Source organism: Dama dama, chromosome 30, assembly GCF_033118175.1.
Source record: "Dama dama isolate Ldn47 chromosome 30, ASM3311817v1, whole genome shotgun sequence".
Taxonomy (NCBI): Eukaryota; Metazoa; Chordata; class Mammalia; order Artiodactyla; family Cervidae; genus Dama; species Dama dama.
Window position 1 is genome coordinate 50,377,717 of NC_083710.1, and position 25,169 is coordinate 50,402,885.

The window sequence follows — 25,169 nt, forward strand, 5'->3', positions numbered from 1 at the left end:
CGAGATTCCATGATGCTGTGGGAACCAGCACATCTGAAGGTGCGTCCTTTAGCGAGGGTTTCTCTTCTGCTGCACCTGATGGTATGAGGAAGTATTTGGCCAAGAACATACACATAGCTTTTGAAGTCACATGGACTTGGGTTCACTCCACTTACTATTGGGACTGACTTGCACGAGATGCCTAATCTTTATAAGTTCCTATTACCTCACCCGTAGGGGAGGAAAACTAATACCTGCCCTACGGGTTATTGTAAAGATTAATTGTGATAATGTATGTCTGTGTGTGTTAGTCGCTCAGCCGTGTCTGACTCTTTGTGATCCCATGGACTGTAGCCCGCTTGTCTCCTCTGTTCGTGCAATTCTCCAGTTAAGAATCCTGGAGTGGGTTGCGATTCCCTTCTCCAGGGGATCTTCCCAACCCAGGGATTGAACCCAGGTCTCCTGCACTGCAGGCAGACTCTTTACCTTCTGAGTCACCAGGGTAGGTAAAGCACTTAATGATTGCCCTTTAGGATGCCCTTACAGTTACGAGTTATTTCGGGGGTGTTATAGATGTCTCTTTCCCCCTCTTCCAACAGAGAGTCTAGCATCATCTGCAATTTCAAGCGTTCAAGTCTTCTGCACCTGGTTATATTAGATAACAGAAGACCTTTGAGTCATCCCCATAGTGATATATTTGGCAGTCCTTTAAAAGTTATTTATGACACAGACTTTTAAAAGTCTCCCCAAAGAAGAAAAAAGGTTGTTTTTCTAGACAAGCTGATCCTTTAAAAAAAAAAAAATCAAATAGTTAAAGAAAAATTCTGGCTACATTGATTCTGTGAAACCCATTAAGATAAAAGCATAGAATTAGGGGATTTTTTAATAAAAAAATCTTAGTGTAGAGTGCCAGGCTAATTCTGATGGGTGTAAGGTTATGCTGTAGCTGCTTAGATGACTTTTAGTAATCAAATTAGTATCTGATATATTTATTCTTTATGAAATACTACATGATAAAACATTGAATAAGCTTCAGATGGATGTATAGATACAAGCCGACTTTTCCCTCCTTCAGACAGAAAAATGATTAGTATGATTCCATTATTTTGTTTCTCCTTTCAATCTTTTTCCTTTCTTTCTTTCTTCCAAGGTGGGACATAATGGAAGGCTGTAAGTGCTAAATTAGACTAGACGGAAATACGCGGCTGGCCTAGTTTGCTGTAACTTCCCTCTATGACTACCCTGTGCAGCTAGGGCCTAGAAATACCTGTCTTGTTACTAACCTGTCGTTTAAGACAGCCCCAAATGGTTTAGTGTGATTTAATCACACATATCTCTCTTCCTCTCTCAACCTCTCAGTCTACAGTCCCTATCATGGCTTCTTATCAATATGGGACACCAATGAATGCTTCTGGATTCTGAGTGTGTCTCAAAGCTCTTGGCATTATGTCCAGCTATGGCCTGAATGCCCAGTCTGTGTTCTTTTTACGCATTTCCTTCAGGTAACGCTGCCTCAGTGGTCTAGCCTGACTCCAACTTGCAAGTGACGTTTCCACCATCAGTCTTTGGTTATATGAAGCTTGGGCTCCAGCAGATACAGTCATCTGGGCGGGGAAAGGGGCTTCCCTGTTGGCTCAGATGGTAAATAATCTGCCTGTACTGCAGGAGACCCGGGTTTGATCACTGGGGTCGGGAAGATCCCCTAGAGAAGGGAATGGCTACTCACTCCAGTATTCTTGCTTGGAGAACTCCATGGACAGAGGAGCCTGATGGACTACAGTCCCTGAACTCTCAAGGTTGGACAGGGAAAGAGATGCACTGAAGATGAGGTGGTGGTGGCTTAGTTGCTAAGTCCTGTCCAACTCTTGTGGCCCCATGGACTGTAGCCCACCAGGTTCCTTGGTCCTCTGTCCATGGGGTGGGTTGCCGTTTCCTTCTCCAGGGCATCTTCCCAAACCAAGGATCAAACCTGGGTCTCCTGCATCATAAACAGATTCTTTAGTGACTGAGCCACGAAGATGAGACCATCCTCACAAAAACAGAAGTATAGGCCCATGGAGCAAGATAAGAAACCCAGAGATAAACCCATATACCAATGGACATCTTATCTTTGACAAAGGAGGCAAGAATATACAATGAAGAAAAGATCACCTCCTCAGTAAGTGGTGCTGGGAAAACTGGATAGCTATGTGTAAAAGGATGAAATTAGAACACTTCCTGATACCATACACAAAAATAAACTCAAAATGGATTAAAGACTTAAATATAAGGCTAGAAACTATAAGACTCTTAGAGGAAAATATAAGCAGTACACTGTCTGATATACACCATAGTAAGATCCTCTCTGACCCACCTCCTAGATTAATGGAAATAAAAACAAAAGTAAACAAATGAGACCTAACTAAACTTAAAAGCTTTTGCACAGCAAAGGAAATTATAAACAAAATGAAAAGACAACTTTTGGAATGGGAGAAAATAATTGCAAACAAAGCCACTGACAAAGGGTTAATCTCCAAAATATATAAGCTGCTCATATAGTTCAACATCAGAAAAACAAACAACCCAGTCAAAAAATTGGCAGAAGACCTAAACAGACATGGACATTCATTCCAAACAGACAGACATTCTTCCAAAGAAGACATAGAGATGGTCAATAAACACATGAAAAGATGCTCAACCTGGCTTGTTTTTTAGAGAAATGCAAATCAAAAGTACAATGAGGTATCACCTCACACTGGTCAAGATGGCCATCATCAAAAAATTTACAAACAATGAATGTTGGAGAGGATGTGGAGAAAAGGGAACCATCCTGCACTGTTGGTAGGAATGTAACCTGATACAGCCACTATAGAAAAACAGTATGGAAATTCCTTTAAAAACTAGGACTAAATCTACCGTATGATTCAGCAATCCCATTACTGGGCATATACCCTGGGCATATACTGGGCATATACAATTTTAAAAGACACATGTACCCTACTGTTCATTGCAGCAATTATTTCCAATAGCCAGGATATGGAAGCAACCTAGACATCTAGGAGAAGCTGTGTACATTTATAACAGTGGAATTTTACTCAGCCATAAAAAAGAATGAATTTGAGTCAGTTGTAGTGAAATAAATTGAAAGAGAAAAACAAGTGTCGTATATTAAGGCATATATGCGAAATCTAGAAAAATGGTACTGATGAACCTAGTAGAGAATGGACTTGTGGACGCAGCAGGGGAAGGTGAGGGTGGGACGAATTGAGAAAGTGGCATTGACATATATACATTATCATGTGTAAAATAGATAGTGGGGAGTTGCTAAATTACACACGGAACCCAGCCTGGTACTCTTTGATGACCTGCAGGGGAGGGAGGCTCCGGAGGGAGGGGATTTGTGTATAATTAGGACTGATTCGAGTTGTTGTATGGCAGAAACCAGGGCTTTCTGATCACTCAGCAGTAAAAAATCCACCTGCCAATGCAGGAGACATGGGTTCATTCCCTGGGTTATGAAGATCCCCTGGAGAAGGAAATGGCAACCCACTCTAGCATTCTTGCCTGGGAAATCCCACGGACAGAGGAGCCTGGTGGGCTGTAGTCCGTGGGGTCACAAAGAGTGGGAAGCAACTTAGTGAATAAACAACAACAATAGCAGAGACCAACACAAAGTTGTGAAGGAATTTTCCACCAGTTAAAAAACAAAACAAACAAGACAAGAAAATAAGGGTGACAAAGTTAAGAGATTAAATTAAAAGGAAATATTAGGTAATTAAAGAAAAAGATGAGGCCATCCTTACAACATCCAAAGAACAATCTGAGAGTAAAATTTGCCTCCACCCTACCAAGTTCTCCCCTGGCAGCATAGAAGAGCCATAGAGAGGAACCACAGCAAAGAAAGAGATGGGGCCTGACTTTGATCTTGGACTGGCTATGTCAAATGTGTCCCATGATATTAATTTTTGGATCAACCTGAGACAAATTGTATGATTTCCTAAAAAGCTTAAAAATTAGAAAAAGAAGGCCAAGAATATGTTTCTATCTTTTGTCCTTGATTGAGAGAGGAGAAAACACTAGTATTTAGTATTGTGTATATTCATGGCTTATAAAAAAATCTGATTTTGAAGCGAAAAAATTTTATATTCAAAAAGCCTCGTTTCATTTTTTCAAATATTTGGATCATCACAGTATTCTATCTTCCTAATTGTAATGTTTTCTTGAAGTGCTGTTTTTGTAGAAAGTAGTTTCTCACATTAAAAAAAAAAAGCACATGATTTAACATTTCAAAATTTCTTGGTTTGATCGCCTTAAAATCTTTCTCCTGATTATCAATGAAAGCCCTCAGGAGTCTGGGGATTTAGCCTTTTTCCTTTCAAGTGTGCTCAGAATCAGCAGGCTCGTACATTTCAGAATATGATTTTAGGGCTGTAAGGACAATTCAGCATCCTGGTTTTGAAATTCGATGCCAGCTTCCAGTCACTGCTCATCTTATCTCCTTTTCTTCCTCACTCCTGCATCCCCATGCACTGAACTCTCCCAGGACATCAAAAGGAGCCCTGCTTTGAGGGGGCAAAAATCACACTCAGGGGACCTTCCAATTTAGTGTTTAAAATTTCAATTGTGATTCTGGTTTAAAAGGACCATGTTTTCTTTTCTGTTGCTTCTTAGAACCCAACCCATTATGGAAGTATAAAAAAATGGGGAAAAAGTGCTGAGAAGAAATTATTTACATGTTGTACTGGAAAATACTCAGGAAAGACTGAAAGATTACTATGTTTATGGTCCCTGCTTTCTTTAAAATTGTTGTATTGTTTTTAACAGCATTGCTTAGTTTTACTTTTTTCATAAAACTTTTTAAATAGAACTTAAATGGAATACAATCAACCCTAAATCACTGGGCTCCACTTAAGAATTAATGTTACCTCTTTAGAGAACAGACTGGAGGTTGCTGAGGGGAGGAGAGGAATGGACTGGGAGTTTGGAGTTGACAGATGCAAACTATTATATATAGAAGGGTTAAACAACAAGGTCCAGTGTGTAGCACAGGGGACTATGTTCAATATCCTGTGATAAACCATAATGGAAAAGAATATGAAAAAAAATATAGATATGTATATATGTAACTGAATCAATTTTCTGTGCAGCAGAAATTAACACAGCATTAGAAATCAATGATACTTGAATAAAATCAATTAAAAAAGAATTAATGTTACTTTTTACTTCTACATTAAAAAGCAGGTCTTCAGAGTCTTACTTAAAAAAACAAACAAACATCAAATTGAAGTTTAGAGATATACATCTTGCCTAAACTAATAGACAGATATTAGAAAGAGAAGAAATGTACAATAGTCACTTTAGATACAAGCAGTGGGGAAGGCACCACAATTTGGACAATGGAGAAGAATCATGGAAGATTCGGTGGATGTGAGAGTGTGTGGGTGGTGTGGGGTGATGGTGATTGAGCCATTCTCTGTTTTTTATTCCTTCCCTTCATCTTGGTGTGGCAGCTATTCATGTTCCCAACAAGTTATGTATCTCTGGTCAGGAGACTATTTTGTGCAGTACTCCTCATATTTTTCATCCCTTAAATAAGGGGTGAATTCCCTGCCCATCTGTCTTTTCTTGGGTCACTTCTTCATGTTAATCTTTGGAAGTATTACAAAGAAAGTATCTTAGCATTAATTTTTGACCCATGTTTTTTTGTTCCTGTTCTTGGATCATTGCTTGGTTTCTTTGGAGACAATTTCTGACAGTTATGCCAATTGTTACACAGTTGTGAATATCAAATTACAACCTATAGTCAATGTTCTGCAGAATACTTTAAAGCAAAATCCACAAAATACAGAGCTTGTAGAAAGATGACATAGCTTTTCTTTCTATAGTTCTTCAACAAAATATGTTTTTTCATGGAGTTAAATTTTAAATGTTCATTATCAAGGTTGCCATTTGTATCACAGTAATTGCTACAAGAGTTTCCCAGTACTAAAAATTGAGAAGAATTTAAACTTGAATGATTAGTGAGTAAATATAATATACTTCAAAAGTAACAAAGAAATGTATACAAATGCCACCCAGCAGCAGTGTAAGACTCACATAACCTCTTTATAAAGAACTTTTATAAACTGAGTGGGATTATCACTTGAATTTTATATTTGAAAAGTTGAGCTTGATTCTATCTGATCTTGTTGAACAAGCATATTCTATATTTTCCTTTAAATATGATGTTATAGTACTATCAGAAAGCTGTTTGCTTATATCTTACTAAACTTTGTGTGTGTGTGTATAGCGAATTTATTGGGAAAAAATGTTTAAAATGAAAAAAAAAGCTTCTACTTAGTTTCTAAGAAAAATAAAACAAATAATTGATTTATTTCTTTGTAGAAGCAAGTAAAAATGGAAAATAATGGCTATCCAGGGGCTTCCTTGGTGGTCTAGTGGTTAAGAACACCCCTGCCAGTGTCGGGGACATGGGTTCGATTCCTGGTCCAGGAAGATCCCATATGCCATTACACAAAGAAGCCCATGCGCCACAACTGCTGAGCCCTTCTTCTGGAACTCATGTGCTGCAACAAGGGAAGCAACTGGAATGAGAAGCCTGTGTACCGCAATAAAGAGCTGCAACTAGAGAAAGCCTGAGTGAAGCAATGAAGATTCAGTGCAACCAAACTAACTAAATAAAAAACTCAATTAAATAAATCTTTAACAAAAGCTATCCTGTCTTAAAATAGGAGACTTGATTTTCTTGGATAATATTTGTCAATTTTCAAAGTTTGGAATCTCTTTAAGGACAGAGGTCTTATCTGTTCTGTTTACTGCTGTGTGACCAGTTTGTAGGTGGCATTTGCTTTATTCATGTTCAATTGTTGACCAGGGACATATTTTTCCACTGAAAATATTTCTTTATATTCATTGGTACAATGATTGTGGATCATTATATACCAAAATTATTTGATTCACATCTTCTGGGCTTTATGCCTTATTTTGACTAAGATATTACTCCCAAATCTGACCTGACTATAGTTAAATAATTCTTACCTAGTTTTTAACTCTCTAGTCCATTTTTCTTCTTTTTCTCTTTGATTAAAAAATATCACCAAATTGAGTAAAGACTGCCGGCCTGCACTCTGCCATACATGGTAAGATGTTGCTGCAGGACCTTGCTTCGTACATGTAAGATTCTCTATCCAATAAACAGTTGATGTCTCAAAAAGAATCTCTCCAACTTTAGGGCCAGATTAGATGCACCTTTTATTCTCTTCCAGACTCAAAATAATTTAGACCTATATTCACATTTGGGCACATCTTAAATTGTCTGCCTCAAATAGTAGGGGAGGTTTCTCCTCTGAGAAGTTGGCATTTGACAGCTTGTTAAATTAACTATATGGAAACCATACAACACCGGCCTTTGGAACTAGGAACTGATGACTAATCAATGTGCAAGGGTTGATTGTTTGGTAAACAATTGATAACCTATGACTAAAGGGCATTATTGGGTTAATTAATTATATGTGTTTTTAGATACGTTAGATTTGAAATCATAACTGTAGTTGCAGAGAAATCAAATTGTTCCTTTTTTTAAAAAATAATTTTCTTTCTTTCTGAATGTGCTGGGTCTTTCTTGCTGCTCAGGTTTTTCTCTATTTGTGGTGAGTGGGGGCTCCTCTCTAGTTGCAGTGTGCAGGCTTCTTAATGCCATGGTTTCTCTTGTTGCAGAGCATGGGCTCTAGGTGCGTGGGCTTCAGTAGTTTAGGCACATGAACTCACTATTTGCAGCTCCTGGGCTCTAGAACACAGGCTCAGTAGTAGTGGTATAAGGGCCTAGTTGCTCCGAGGCATGTGGGATCTTCTTGGACCAGGAATTAAACCCGTGTCTCCTGCATTGGCAGGTGAATTCTTTATCACTGACCCACCAGGGAAGCCCTCAAAAGGTTTTTTGGGCAATATATTTATAAAATGGTTGTATGCTGCATGGAAGGTATACAAAGTCTTTATCTGAGCACCGGATTCTCGGTGTTTCATTTCTAGAGCTTCTTGGTCTTCTCAGCGAGCCTCACAATGTATATTTCACACATGCAAATGAGCTCATATGGGGATCTTTGTGAAACTGCAGCCAGCTTTATTTGAGTAGCCTTACAATTTGAAAGTGGTGCCAAATTTAACCAGATGGTGAGTATGGAGTTACTTATAGATAACTTTAACTTGATGCCAATGGTTTTACACACATCCAACAACTAATTAATTCAAAAACACTCCCCCAAAATAGTGTACAAAACTGTATCCATTTGGCATTAATAATGTGAGATAAAGACATTAAAATTGATCAGTTTTGTGGTCTTTCCTTTCCCCTGTTTGAGGGAGAATAATATTCTGGTGGGTACAAACTGAGTTCCTGCTTTGCAACTGCCTTACTTTTCTTCAAGTACTCATTTTTTCATTGAACACACAAAAAACATTATCCTTGTAAGAATTCAACTTCCATAAAAGTATATAACGTGTACGAATTGCACTTTCATAAAATGCCCTTCCCTGCCCTCAATACCATATCCCACTTCAATACCAGAAATAACTACTGTTGAGACTTTGTTATATGTTCTTCTTGACTTTTCTTCTCTGCACAAACATAAGCAATCTTGTCAGTTTTGAATTTCACATGTGAGATCCTATCACATATATTATTCCATAATTTACTGTTTTCACTTGGATTTTTCCATATCAGTGCAGAGAAGCTGCTCATTCTTTTTAAATGCCGTACAGTAGGTATTAAATGTTAATAGAACAGTTACAAAAAACACTGCCATGAGCTTTCTTTTATACTTTTTTTCTTATGAATACTTTTTGTTTTTCTTATGAATTTTTTGGTAGACTCATTCTACATTTTGGGTGTCTTATATGTCTAATGTAAAAGATGGAATGTGAAATGCTGAGGTGCTCCTTTTGTTTTTTTTAATTCTTAATTGAAGTATAGTTGATTTACAATATTGTGTTGGTTTCCTGTGTACATCAATGTGATTCAGTTAAATATATATGTTTGTATGTGCTCAGTTGCTCAGTCATGTCTGACTCTTTGCGATCCCATGGTCTGTAGCCTGCTAGGCGCCTCTGTCCATGGAATTTTCCAGACAAGAATACCGAAGCGAGTTGCCATTCCTACTCCAGGAAATCTTCCCCACCCAAGGATTGAACTGCATCTCCGGTGTCTCCTGCATTGGCAGGTGGATTCTTTACCACTGTACCACCACTCTTTTTCAGATTCTTTTCCCTTAGAAGTTATTGCAAAATATTGAAAATAATTTCCTCAGGTGCTACTTTTTTTTCTGGAGTTTTACAGATGAATTTGGGGGAGGGGAGAATATGGTATGGCAAGAAACTTAAAGAATCATATGCTGACTCATTTGCTAAGTAGCTCTCATCTTCAAAGTACACAAACATACTTCCCTCAACACTACATTCCTCTATAGTTAGGCATCTCGTTGTAGTCAAACTTCACTACAGAAGAATCTCTGCTTGTTTTCTCTGAGTGCTCACTTCCCATTCAGTTCTCCCCTGACAGCAATCTGGGCTCTGCCCCATCGTGGCTGCCACTATCGAAACTGCTCCTTTCAAGACCTTCTGGTTACTAAATCCTTTGGATGCATTTTAAGCCCTTTATCATCAGCCTCTAGGTACCACTCAATATCCTTGCCTTTAAAAAAAATTGATTTATTTGGCCATGCCTTGCAGTATGTGAAAACTTAGTTCCCTGGCCAGAGATGGAATTCATGGCCCCTGCATTGGGAGCATGGAACTTAAACCACTGGGCCTCAGGGATGTTCCACCACTCCATACTCTCTTTTTAAAAAAAAAAAAAAAAATTTATTTTTTATTGAATGATAATTGCTTTACAGAATTTTACTGCTTTCTGTCAAACCTCAACATGAATCAGCCATAGGTATACATATATTCCCTCCCTTTTGAAACTCCCTCCCATCTCCCTCCCCATCCCATCCCTCCAGGTAAATACAGAGCCCCTGTTTGAGTTTTCTCAGCAATGCAGCAAGCCCGTTGGCTATTTACTTTACATATGGTAATGTAAGTTTCTGTGTTACTCTTTCCATACGTCTCACCCTCCCCTCCCCCCTCCCCACGTCCACAAGTCTATTCTCTCTGTCTGTTTCTCCATTGTTGCCCTGTATATATTCTCGATCACTTCTGGCTGAAGGTCTCACCTCCTTTGGTTTCTGTGACACAATTGTATCTATCGGTTCTGTTTCAGAAGAAAGTAACAGAAAACTCAATCCAAACTGATTTAAGTGATAAGAAACTTCACAGGTCTCAGGCATGTAAGTCTAGAGGGAGAGCAAGGGTGAGGGTTGGCTCCAGCTCCATGTCTCTGTGATTCTCCCGGCTGGCTGGCTTTCTGCAGTTGCCATGGAGAGGGGCTGCAGCAAGCCTAAAGCCTATACGGAAGAGGACGGGGCATTACTTCAGAAAGTTCTTCTAAGAGGCTAATGAAGAGTATGTCTAGTGTTCCATTAAACTTTTTTTTTTTTAATATATTTTTTCTTGTTGTCATTGTTACTGTTTAGTCGCTAAGTCATGTCAGACTTTTTTGTGACACCAGGGACTGTAGCCTGCCAGGCTCCTCTGTCCGTGGGATTTCCCAGGCAAGAATACTGCAATGGGTAGTCATTTCCTTCTCCAGGGGATCTTCCTGACCCGGTGATCAAACCCGTGTCTCTCGTGTTGCAGGTGGTCTCCTGCATTGCAGGTGGATTCTTTACCATCTAAGCCACCAGGGCAGCCCTTCCTAGTTTTATTATAATACAACCGACACAGAACATTGTGTAAGTTTAATGTGTATAAGATAATAATTTGATATATGTATATACTACAAAATGATTATCACAATAAGTTTACTTAGTACCCATCACTTCACATAGTTAATCTTTTTCTTGTAATAAGAAACTTTTTGTATCTACTCTCTTAGCAACTTTCTAATATACAGCACAGTATTGTTGACTATGGAACTTCCCAGTCCATGGAGTTGCAAAAAGTCAGACATGACTTAGCAACTAAAACAACAACATTGTTGACCATCCTGTAAATTACATCCTGTGCGTGCTATGTGCTAAGTCATGTCCGTCATGTCTGACTCTTCGCGACCCTATGGACTGTAGCCCACCAGGCTCCTCTGTCCTTGGGATTCTCCAGGCAAGAATACTGGGGTGGGTTGCCATGTCCTCCTCAAGGGGACCCAGAAATTGAACCCTTGTCTCATGTCTCCTGCATTGGCAGGAGGGTTTTTTTTTTTTTTTTTTTTTAACCTCTAGTGCCATCTGGGAAACCCACATTATACACCTAGGACTTATTTATCTTATAATTGAAAATTTGTATCTTTTGACCACCTTCATCTACTTCATCAACCTTTTCCTGAATCTCACTGGGTTACTTGCCCCTCACAGTCCCCAGCAAAGTGGGTGGGATATCTTTAAACTGGTTGTATCAACCCTTAGCCTCGCTAGAGGCCAAGAGACTTCATCGGGGAGGAGTTATGTAAAGACAGAGAGCAGGCAATTGATACTTGTTAGTAAACCAGCAATGTACACCACAACTACATTCCCAGGGTTTTTCTGTTTTTTTTTTTTTTTAATTGCAGGTTGCTTTTCTGCATTCCCTAATGATTTCTTCTTCCTCTGCCCAGCCCTTCTATGTGGATAGTCCCCAGAGTCTCACTCTTGCTTTCTTCTCACCATTCTGTTATCCCCCCAAGACGATTTGTTCACTTAAAAAAAAAAACCAAAAATGAAATACTTTTCGTTTTGTATTGGAGTATAGCTGATTAACAATGTTGTGATAGTTTCAGGTGAATAACGAAGCAGCTCGGCTATACCCATATGTGTATCCTTCCTCCCCCAAACTCCCCTCCCCTTCAGGCTGCCGCATAACACACAGCAGAGTTCCAGCTGGTTTCCTTTTGAGGCTGTATATACCAACTTCCAAATCTACAACTCCAGTTCTCTGAGTTCTCCAAACTGTAGACTTGCATACAGTTGTGTATTGGATGTAGATCCAGGTGTGTCTCAAGCTCATCGTGCCCCAAACTGAGTTAGTCAACATGGCCCAAAGATCAGCACATCCTTCTGTATTCCTTATCTCAGTGAGTGACTTCATCAAACCCTATTCCCTAAGTCTTTATAGACCCTTTTCACTTCCCAACATTGAAGTAATCACAAAACCTTGTTGATCTAGCCACCAAAAATTAACAGGGCCACGTGCTCTGAGAAATCTTTTCTGAATTACCCTTTCTCTCCAATCTGTGATGTGCTCTTGTCATATGTGATCCATGGTACTGCATATAAAACCGTATAAGAGAACCTCCATTTACTATCCTCTTGACTGCAATCGCCACATCTTATTAGTTTTTAATATCCCTGTTCTCAGCAAACAACTTGAACACTGTCAGTGTTCAGGAAGTGTTAGATGGTTCTAGAATGACTTTAGTCTTTAAACACTTACTGGATCACTGTGATTTCTAGACATTCTCCCAAGCTCTGAATGTTTGATGTTCTTCCTTGACAGACTTGGTCCTGCCTTCGAGTGGGTGGAGTAATGGGAAAATGCCAGAAGCTGTGTCCCAAGGCTGTGAGTGTCAGGTCATGGCCAGTGTAAACAATTTGAAACCAGGTCAGAGATCCAAATTGGGTTGCTGAATCTAGGAAGCTAAAGCATGAAACCAGTTGCGTTGGTGTCTGGGTTCTTGAAGAGGCTGACGGGAAGAAAATCCCAGATCTGGGCGAGACAGCTACGGCCACTTTTCATGAAGTTTGAGATGCTCAGACTGTCGTGGTCCCTGTAATAAAAAGATGAATAAGGGATGATCCCTAATCCAGTAGGAACTTAGGGTGATGTGGGAAAATAGATATGCAACAAAAACTTAAACTTCACCGTAAGAAGTGAAACAGTGAAACATGTCTACAGCATGAAGGGATCCGGACATGGAAGCTGATGCCTGTGCTTAGGAGAAATTGTGATAACCTTGAGAGGATGCTTGTTAAGAAAAGTTCCTTTCTCTTTCTTTTTCTTAAGGTTATATCTTAGATTTGGCATTTAACTCCATAGATGTCCTCAGGACAAACCACTTTCTTTAATACATAGGCAAAAGTTGGTTTGTTCCACTGAATCTATGTCACAATTTTTTTTCCATGGCTCACAGGGACTGTTCCCTGGGAGAAATTTTTTCAGTAGCTTGGTATTCACATTATAAATATGAGAGCATTTTAAGGGAAGTTTTTATGTGGAAAAATGATTATTCAGAGTTTAGTACATAAAAATTAATATTCAGTATATTAAAATTAAATATACTATACATTTAAGTGATAAATATTTGGTTCTTAAGTTCAGCTTGTAAATATTATCCTAATTAAAAGTGTAGCAAATTTTAACATTACTTTTATGGAAATTTAAAAACGTTTGTAAAATAAACACTTTTAAGCCTTTAAAAGGCATTTATACATTTAACACCTGTGATTTTCCTATTAAATGCTGTATCAAACACTTGTGTGATTTAATGAAGAAAATTCTTCCCAGATTCTTAACTGTTCTAAATCTAATGGAATATAAATGTGGATAAACTTAAATATTCTTATATTGTATATAAAGTTAGATTTCAACAACTCTAAAGGCCTTATATAGTTATACATTTTAAATTTATGAGGTTGACTTTTTACTCCAGTAGGTCAAATTTTCTTTCACATTATGAACACTTAAAGTAACCAAGTATGTTCAGACTTTTAAATGTAGAAATATTAATTATAGAGCAACAGATTTTGCTAGAACACCATTTTCTAGACTTACAGACTTTATGGGATTTTCACTAGTTTACATAAACTTGTGTGTATATATGTGTGTGTGTGTGTGTGTGTGTGTGTGTGTATGTGCACATGTGTCATTCTATGAAATTTTATCCCATGTATAAATTCATGTAACCACTACAGTCAGGATACAGAATGGTTCCATCACTACAAAGATACTGTCTCTTGCTATCCCTTTAGGAGGAGAACTATTTTATTTACTTTTGTCCTGCCAAAGCACTGAACAATGTCAGGTTCGTGACAGACATCCAGTAAAATATTTGTTAAATATACCAGTACATGACTAAATAGGACTAGGAGAATGTACCCAATTTGTTTGGATAAAGAAATATTAATCTGTTTACCAGACTTCAGTTTCTTTAACAAATTCCATCTCATGATGACTGACTTGCAAAGAACACAAAATTCTCAGCTACCAAATCTCATAGAAACGTTGCATCATTAATTAATCTGAATCTTGTAATCAAGACTTTGCCGACTATTCCTTGGCGGTCCATTGGTTAGAATACTGTACTGCCACTGCAGGCGGCACAGGTTTGATCTCTGGTTGGGGAACTAAAAAAACAAAAAAAACAAAAAAACTTTGCCAACCTGGAAAGCTTACAACTCTTGAGGCCTCAATACACCTCAATAAACAATGTGTTCATATAGCTACAAGTTTTCAATAAATGACATGAAATCCATTGGATAAGTTATGTGAAATGTCTTTTGGACACCCTCTGGGATCCAGACCAGAGAATAGAGTCAGCCTGACCGGAAAGTCAGTGCTCCAGGCCTGTGAGGCCTGACTTCCTCTTGGTTCCGGTTACTAATACTGTCCCAGAGCAAACAGAAATATGACCCTCCATTAACTTGCTTTAGACTGACAACAATAAAATTTCCCCTAATGGTACTAGGGGGAAATCGACTAGTCCTGCAAGATATTTGCACATGGTTGGCTGTTTCTTGACCTCAAGATATCTTTTTGGAAGCATTTAAAGAACTAACGAAAGAAATTGCCCTTTAAGTCGACCTTGTGACAGAAGGAGGTGGGAAAATAATTACACTGCATACCAGGCCTTACCTTTGCACAGAATAACTATATGACAAATACGAAAGCAAACACGCTGGAAGAATACCATAATATTCATTCGCCTCGTTTCTGATAAGAAAGGTTTATGCATTTTTATATCTTTAAAACCTTTGTTTTGCAGGGTGTGCTCTAGCCGGTTGCCTCTTACTCACGGTGTGTGGAGACTGAATCACTTTGGAATCCATTTTTCTTGAGTTACTTGAAGTGTAGCAGGCAGTGCATTTTGCGTTAGGAACCCCAGGTACAACCTGTTTCTGTAAATGATTGATTTCCATGGATCTGTTCCTTTAATTGATTTGATATTTACTTAAGAAAGTTCTTTCTTTCTGACAGGGCTTGCCCTGTCAGCTCTCTCTGAGCGCTTTTGTAAAGTGTGTCGCCATCATAAATAGGCAGGTTCCTTCCCAGACCAGTGGTTTCTCTGATTGTGCCGGGTCTTCGTTGCCGTGTGCAGGCTTTCTCTAGTTGTGGTGAGCAGGGGTTTCTCGATGGTGGCTTCTCTGGCTGCAGAGCATGGGTTCCATAGTTGCAGGTCACAGTCTCTAGAGCGCAGCCCCAGTAGATGTGCTCCATGGGGTCTTGTTGCTCTGCAGCATGTGGAAACTTCCTGGACCAGGGATCAAACCTGTGTCCCCTGCATTGGCAGGCAGATTGTTATCCACTGTACCGCCAGGGAAGTCTACGTAGATTTTTAAATAAAAACATCTTTAGAAAGTCTTTTGCTAGTTTTATTGATTCTAAAATTCAATCTAAATAAAAGCAGGGTGATTGCTATGAAAACTGAGTTGTGGCAAGCTCTGTGCCAGCCCTCCCAACTACACTGCTGGTCTGAAGCCATTCTGGAGGGGCTACTGGATATGGAGATTGTGAGGCAAAGTCCTCTAACTGGGAGGCCAGTAAGTCTAGAGGGCCGTAGCAGCTCCACCCCTCTGGGTAACAATGATTCTAAGGTCTTAAAGTAATTTGTGTGTATTCAGTCTTTGTCCCAGGTCACTCTGGTAGTTGGGCTTGTAAGGAGCACACTCTTTGAGTTGAATGTTTCAGTTTCATGGAGCTGGTTGGAAGAGTCCGGGCCCCAAAGATAGGGCTAGGAGAAGAGACCTCCCCATTGCTGCTTCTCTTTTTCAGCAGCAACCAGAAGCTGTTCAGTCCCTTTTCATTACCTTTTCTCTCTGGGTTAAAAGTGCTGCAAAATAATATTCCAAGAAGCACCTATGCTGTTTATCTTAAGCTCACTTAAAAGGAGAGTGGTTTTTATATGGAGTTACCGAGACCAAGATCATCAGACCAAAAAAGAGCTGAGAAAGAAAATTGCCTTCCAAAGCTTGCAGCCCTTGCAGCCACTGGATCCTGTTGGTATCCAGAGCTTACGTCTGCAAATGACTCCAACCCAGAGCCCCTGGCTGCAGTCTTCCAGTTGGCGCTGAGAACTGCAGGGAGTCACTGAACTTTTCTTTGAGAAGGTCAAGATGCAGGGGAAACCCTATTCAGCCTTCCAGGGAACTTCCAGAGCTATGGACTGGGGACCACATTACTTAGGCAATTAGAAGTGCTTTCCAAATGTCTGGGCTTCCTTTGGCCCTTATCAACATGAGTGTTTGCCCAAAGGTGGCTCTCTGCTTTATCCTCGCTTTTGAGGAGGAAAGCATTGTTAGTGGAGAGGGCAGACTGAGGGCAGAGAATTGCTCATTTTTCTACATCATGGAAAATAGAGGATATGCTGGAAACGTATCCTTTCAACTGGCTTAATCCTTTCAGTAAGGCTGGTTTCAATGAGCTCCATTGTGTTCAGTCCTTACTTGAGAACATGATAAAAATAGAAAAAAATAGAACACTTAGAGGACTACGTCTCTAGAACCAGAGTGAAAAGCAGAGTTGAGGTAATTGTCTAGATAATCCAAGAAAAACCAAAGAGAAACAAAATAAAACCCACTGCTGTTGAGGAGGGGGGAAAAAAAAAGAGAAAAAAGCAGTGTTAGGAACCTGAACGATCCAGTCTGTTTCTCTGCATTGTTCAAATTCACCAGCTCTGCATCTATATTTACTTTTTCTACACAGACTGAGCCTAAGTTATGTTGAAGAGTTTTTTTCCCCCAATATTATCTCAAGTACTACCTCCCAAATGCCTTTGCTTTAAAGTATTCCTCTTTGCCCTATTTCCTAGTAAGAAAAAAAAATAGATCTCATCATAGATTTATACATATTTTTCTATAAGACAACAGTATAAAAATAGTTTTGTTTTTTTTTTAAACTTGGGGGGTTCAGAGAGATTTCTTTTTCATTTGTTTCTCTGACTTCCCCTTAGCAGGTTGCTAAAGGCTGGAGATGGTTTATCTCCACCCTCTCATGTTTTAAACCTGTTGCTTTATGCTTGGCTAAGTGTCTGTCATGTGTGTTCGTTGCCAGCACAACAGCTTGGCTCATTTGGAAAATCAAGAAATCCAATTTCCTCCAAGATTTCAGCTGGTAATATTCCACTGGATGCAAGTGAGACACTGCCTGACTTGGAGATGCCGTCCTGGCCGGAGTTCTCCTTAGACTGGCTTCTCACATTGGGATCACTACTGGTCTCTCAGGTTACACTCCCTGACCATGTTGTTTTAAAGGCACTGTTTCTCTCATCACTCCTCCCCCATGAACTCAAACCTTTCATTCATTCACCTTATTTTTCCTTCTGCCTCTTTCTTAGCATACCCAGTCACTGAGTCCCGTGGATTCTTTTTCCCGCAAAGTTTCCCTTGTGCTAATCTTTTATTTTATTCCCACTCCCTGAGCTTGGGTTCCTATTTTTTTATCCCTCTTAATAATCCTCTGCTTTCTTCAATCTCATCCACTTGGCTTTTTTCTCCACAAATTGATTTTATATTGTATTGGTTGTGTTGGTTTCTGGTGCACAATGAAGTGAATCAGCTATATGTATATATACCTCCCCTCACTCTTGGACCTCTCTCCCACCCCTCCCATCCCAACCCTCTAGGTCATCACAGAGTGCTGAACTGAGCTCCCTGAGACTTACAGTGTGTTCCCACCTGCTGCCTATTTTACACATGCTAGGGTATATGTGTCAATCTGAATCTCCCAGTTCACCCCACCTCCTTTCCCCCTCCACTGTGTCCATACATCCCTGTTCTACACCTGCATCTCTATTCTTGCCCTGCAAATAGGTTCATCTGTATCATTTTTTTAGATTCCACATTATGTGTCAATATATGATATTTGTTTTTCTCTTTCTGACTTTTCACTCTGTATGACAGATTCTAGGTCCATGTCTCTATAAACGACCCAATCTCACTCCTTTTTATGGCTCAGTAATATTCCGATATATATATGTATCATATCTTCTTTGTTGATGGACATTTAGGTTGCTTCCACGTCCGAGTCACAAATCAAGAGTCGTCCATTCTTAATCTGTCCAAAGTAAATTCCAGAGCAACCTTCCTTGAAGCTTTTCTTAATTGAATTGTAATTTATTTTTGGAAACAAACATTTTTTACAACTTCTTGCTGCCAAAAATATTTGCCCAAATCCCTTACCCTGGTGTTGAAAGCTTTTGTCAGCTGGGTTCTCATGACTTTGGAGCCTCAAGTGAAGAGTCAGCTCCAAGAAACTGGGTCTCTTGTCTTTCTGCGTGAAATGCTTTTCCTCCTCTTGCTCATCCTTCAAGGCCCTAACCATCTCTCAAGGCTAGATCAGACATCCCAATTCTTCCAGGAAGCTTTTTTCTGACTACCTTGGCAGGAAGTGGCCATCTGTGATCTGGGGGTCACAGGATCTTAGAGTTTGAAGGCATCTGGAAGATGCTGAGTCCTACTTTTTACCCTGAAGCACATACTTTGACCTTTGCTTAAGTATGTCCAAGATGGGGAACACACATAGCAGCTCTGCATTTGGGGGCCAATGTTATTAATGGGGGGTTCCCAGATGCCACGATGGTAAAGAACCCACCTGCCAATGCAAGAGATGCAGGAAATGTGGGTTCAGTCCCTTCATTGGGAAGATCCCCTGGGAGAGAAAATGACAGCCTACTCCAGTATTCTTGCCTGGAAATTCCCATCAACAGAGGTGCCAGGAGGGCTACAGTTAATGGGATCGCAAAGAGTTGGACAACTGAGTGACTGAGCATGTTATTAATGGGAATTTCTTTATCTTACTCTCTCTCTCTGGGATAATTCCTGCCTCTTTGTATCTTACTCTTTGTGTTCTGTCCTTGGGAGCAATACAAAAATACTACCCTTTTCCTGTATCAAAGCCTTTCAAATGTTTCTTGAAAGCTGTCATAGCTATTTTGATTAATCCAAATACAACCTCATTTCTTCAATTATTTTTTTAAATGCTATTTTGATACAATTTTGAAAGGTTACTTTCCATTTATAGCTATTACAAAATATCGGCAATATTCCTTGTGTTACACAATACTTCTTTGAGCCTATCTTACATCCAATGATTTGTACCTTCCAGTCCCCCACCCCAGTTCTTTCTTTCTTTCTTTTTTTTAACAATAAATCAACTTTATTTATTTTTGGCCACACTGGGTCTTTATTGCTGTACATAGACTTTCTCTACTTGAGGTAAGATGGGGCTACTCTCTAGTTACAGCGTGTAGCGGCTTCTCATTGTGGGTTCTCTTGTTGTAAAGTGCAGGCTCTAGGGTGTGTGGGCTTCAGTAGTTGTTGCGCATGGGCTTAGTTACCCCAGGGCATGTGGAGTCTTCCCAGACCAGGGATCAAACCCATGTCCCCTGCACTGACAGGCAGATTCTTCACCAGTGGACCACAAAGGAAGTCCCACCCCAGTTATTTCTGTATTAAAGTGGTTTTGAAATCACCCTCCATCTTGGCTAATTTTTTTTTTTTTTTGCCATTCCATATGGCTTGTGGGATCTTAGTTCCCCGACCAGGGATTGAGTCTTAACCACTAGAAAGTCAGGGAATTCCCCATCTTGGCTCTTTCATCTGGAGGTGTATCAGGAGTGTTGACAGTAATCTTAAAATATAGAGTCCGGGAAAAACACAACTTTCCAGATCCATAGTATTCATTCCAGAGTACTGATATGCTTGTGCCACTCATTTGGCTCATTACACATTGTAGCATATGCAGAGTTTTTTAGTCACAGAGGAAGAAGGGACTATGCCTTTGCATTTGCTTGTCAGCTAGATGATCAGCCCTGGAGAAAGCAACAACTTGGACCTGAAGGCCCAGAATCGAGTAGCCTTCCAGTACTTGATTCTGAGAAACTAACTCAACTGATGAACATTGCTAAGGCTAGTGCTCACTTCTCAGCTCTTAGATTGTTTGATCTCTTGGCAGCATCAGCACTGTTTTTCCTTTTTAATATTTTTTGGCTGTGCTGTGCGGCATGCAGGATCTTAGTCTCCTGCAATGAAAGCACGAAGTCCTAGGCACTGTACCACCAGAAAATTCCCAGCATTGACACTGTTAACCACCTTCTCTTTCTGGGAACTCTTCCTTTGGTTTTCATGACAGTCTGTTGGTTTTTTCCCTAACTTTCTCACTTTTTAGTCAGTTTTGTAATTTCTCTTTGTTGTTGATTTTTTGGGGCTCTTCCTAACAACCCTTTTCCCTGTTACTTCTTTATCCTCACTGTCCCTTCCCTTCCCTGGTGTCCATCTTCTCAGGCACAGATCACTGTCGCTATCTCCTACAGTCAGATTTTGGAAGCTTGGGAATGCATAAAAATGGTTCAAGTTTAAAGTCTTCTCTGAGGGAATGCAAAACAGTGGAAGAAAGACAGAGGAAGAGATTTGAGAGATATTTGGAAGGTGGAATTGGGTGGCTCAGGGGTAAAGAATCTACCTGCCAATGCAGAAGATACAGGTTCATTCCCTGGATTGGGAAGATCCCCTGGAGAAGGAAATAGCAATCCACTGTAGCATTCTTGCCTGGGAAATCCCATGGACAGAAAAACCTGGTGGGCTACAGTCCATGGGGTCGTACAGAGTCTGATTGGCATAGCCACTGAACATGCGTGAAGAAAATTGGTGAACTTAACGATTTACTGGATTCTAGGATGGGCTTCCCTAGTGGCTCAGAGGTTAAAGCGTCTGCCTGGAATGTGGGAGACCTGGGTTCGATCCCTGAGTTGGGAAGATCCTCTGGAGAAGGAAACGGCAACCCACTCCAGTATTCTTGCCTGGAGAATCCCATGGTGGGAGGAGCCTGGTAGGCTACAGTCCATGGGGTCGCAAAGAGTCGGACACGACTGAGTGACTTCACTTTCACTTTCACTTTCTTTCAGGATGAGAACAGTGAAAGGAAGCATGAGGAGTGATGGGTAATGCTAACATTCTTAGCTTCAGGTGGCATGTGTGTGTGTGAACTTGGGGGGAGGAGTGTTGGGATATCACACTGCACACATCGCAATCCCCATCAGAGTGCTCACTGCACTGTATTGTGGTCACATGTTGAGCTGTGTGACCCATACAACAGACACTCCAGGTTCTTGGAGGGCGAGGACTGACCACGTGTCTATGGTGTTCATGGTTGGATACCCTTTTCTTCGCACAGGGCTTGGGATACTCCAAGTGCCTAATATAAAACTGCTCTAAAATAAATAAACAACAAGGTCCTACTATGTAGCACAGGGAACTACAGTCAATACCTTGTAACAAGCTGTAATAGAAAAGAATCTGAAAAAGAATCTATACATTCTGATATGTATATATATTCAAATATATATTTCTGAATCACCTTGTTATACACCAGAAGCTCATACAACATTGTAAATCAACTATACTTCGGCACAAAAAATAAAGAATATATTACTGTTGAATGAGTGAATGAATTCTTGTAGTTTAATTTCACAGATTGTGATCTGTTTAAAAATATCTTTTTAGAAAAAGGCTTGGTGGGGGCAGTTTAAGATGAATCAGGAAAGAACCTGCTGTCATATCTTGCTGCATATAACTGGAGTTACAAAATAGAAGAAAAAAAAGACAATAGATGGAACTTTAAAATGTATGGCATTAACTGAACATCAAGAAATGATGTAACACACTGGAGCCAATCAGTGAAGTGCTGAGTGTCTATTATGGGTCAGACTCTGTGTTAGGGTCAGTGAGTAGTGATCAAACATCTGCCTTTGCTCAGGAAAGGCCTGGTTTATGACCATTGTGCCAAATGAATCATTAAAAATACTCTCATACTCTAAAATACTCTCATACTCTAAAGTGTTTTTATCAGGGCAATATGTTAACTGATCACGCTAACCCTGGGGAATGCAAGTAATTTCAGTTCAAATTAAGAAAGAAGGTTGTAATTAATATTGGACTAGATGGTATTGTGCTTCCCAGGTGGTGCTAATGGTAAAGATCCTGTCTGCTAATTCGGGAGACCATCCCTGGGTTGGGAAGATCCCTGGAGGAGGGCATGGCAATCCACTCCAGCATTCTTGCCTGGAGAATCTCATGAAAAGAGGAGCCTGGTGGGCTACAGTCCATGGTGTTGCACAGAGGTGAACACAACTGAAGCAACTTCACACAAAAACACATAGATGGGATTCAGAGCATCAGCAGAAAGGCTCACAGGGATTTAGGGCTGTCATGAGGAAATTCACCCCAGAAAAGTGCTGGGAGGAAAAAAACAAACAAACCTCAAACTCCAAAAAGAGTCAAGAAATCTCTAAAAGGAAGATCAAGCAGCTGATCTAGACAGGAGCCTAAAATGGTGTCGTCTTCAAGAGATTGCCATCTCTTCTTTCCTTGGTTTGAAATTCCCACTGAGTCATCCCTTGGGTTTCTACAAAAAAGGGGTGGGGAAGGGGGAGAGTCTTGTTTTAAGGATGCTTCTATTTCTTCCCTATTAAATGATAATCATAGTGATATAGAACTCTATTATTTTCTGTTGACCAGTCATGATACAATGGTATTTAGTGAATAGTTACATAATCACAATAGTAAAAGTTGTTTATCAGTTCATAATGTTACTATTTTTAAAAAAAATTATTTTATGGGAATACAGTTGATTTATGATGTGTTAATTACTGCTGTATAGGAAAGTGATTCAGTTATACATATATACATTCTTTTTTATATTCATCCCTATTATGATTTATTATAAGATGTATAAGATATTGAATATAGCTCCCTGTGTTATACAGTATGACCTTGATGTTTATCCATTCTATGTATAATAGCTTGCATCTGCTGATCCCAAACTCCCAATCCACTCCTCCTCTACTCCCTCTCCTGGCTTGGGGACCAGAAGTGTGTTCTCTATGTCTGTGAGTTTGTTTCCATTTTGTAGATTCATTTGTGTCACACTTTAGATTCTACGTATAAGCGGTATCATATGGTATTTGTCTTTCTTTTTCTGATTTACTTCACTAAGGATGATAATCTCTAGTTCCATCCATGTGGCTGCAAATGGCATTATTTCATTCCTTTTTATGTCTGAGTAATATTCCATCATATACATATACACACCGCATCTTCCTCCTCTCAGAATGCTACTCTTATAGAGCAGTGTGGCCAGAGAAGGACTGAGACCACCCCTTCTATTCTTGTAAAGCTTTTTCTCATTGACTGATGATCAGCAATAGCAAGTTTGAAGTCTGCTTGGTTTTCACCTTGGCAGGGAACAGAGAAGATAAGAAGGTATAGACCTTGGGGAAGCCTGATAAAAACTGACAACAGCCTGGGCCCACAATGAGCCTTGAAAGAGTCAATGAGTCCTACATACCTGGAAAAGCTGAAAAGATTTTAACTGGAGGGAGGTGGCCACAAGAGAGGCACCAAAATGAAATCAAGTGTAAAGATGTGGAGGACTTTTTCATGAGAATTCTAAAGGGGATGTCTCTCATGATAAAGATGGAGACACACACTGATGAACAGGGGGCTGAGAATCCCAGGAGCAGGTGGCCCCAGAGGAGTGCTGGAAGAGTGTGCAGAGAGGGAGAGAATTTCCCAAGTGCTTTGAAAGGGAAGCCAGGGGAGAAGGAGTGAAGTGTCTAAAGAGGATTTTTAGGAAATTTTAGGAATTCTGGGAGAGGCATAGGTTTTGCCAACTTTACCCAATAGCATGGATGCTGGCAAGGATCTGGGGATCTCTGTGTATGCCAAGCACATAATTTATATTGTTATTCTTCAACCGAATAAAGATTATTAATATAATCCATATTAATCTATAATCCATATTAAGATATAATCCTGAATAAAATAAAAAACATTACTGAAGTCAGGTGTCAGTCTTTGCAACCCCATGGACTGTAGCCTGTCAGGCTTCTTTGTCCATGAAATTCTCCAGGCAAGAATACTGAAGTGGATTGTCATTTCTTTTTCCAAGGGATCTTCTCATCCCAGGGATTGAGCCTGCATCTCTTTCATCTCCTGCATTGGCAGGCGCAATCTTACCACTGTGCCACCTGGGAAGCCTGAAGTCATGTGATAGATAGATAGTCTTGCTATCTATCTATCTATCTATACATCTCTTCATTCATGAATAATAAAATAGATATTTTTGTGCGTGAATGTGAAGAGGACTCCTTAAAAATTTCAGAAGCAGAAGGGTGATGAACTCAGGTTGGGGGCAGCCTCAATTCCTTATTCCTGGAGAAGGGAAAGGCTACCCACTCTAGTACTGTGGCCTGGAGTGGCAAAGAGTTGGACACAACCGAGCGACTTTCACTTTCAATTCCCTATTAATCTCTCTGTGTCTTTCTACTTCATATATCATTGTAATCATTGTACAGTGTTGAAATTTCCTGTAGAAACAGCACACAGATTTTGCTTTTAATTAAAAACCCAGAGGCTGTTTCTGACATAGGAATTTGATGTCTTCTTTGCATTTTCTCTGGGAAGATGAGAAAAATAAAGGGGCTGATGCATGCTTAGGGCATGTCTTGGAGGCTTTTGTTGACTATGAAAATGTTAAAAATATAGATAGGCAAAAGAAAACTGATTTAATTGATGTACTCTGGGTTTATATCTATTGAGTTCAGTTCAGTTCAGTCGCTCAGTCATGTCCAACTCTTTGTGACCCTGTGAACTGCAGTACGCCAGGCTTTCCTGTCCATCACCAACTTCCAGAGCTTATTCAAACTCACATCCATTGAGTCAGTGATGCCATCCAACCATCTCATCTCATTCTCTGTCATCCCCTTCTCCTCCTGCCTTCAATATTTCCCAGCATCAGGGTTTTTTCCAATGAGTCAGTTCTTTGCATCAGGTGGCCAAAGTATGGGAGCCTCATCTTCAGCATCAGTCCTTCCAATGAATACTCAGGACTCATTTCCTTTAGGATGGACTGGTTGGATCTCCTTGCAGTCCAAG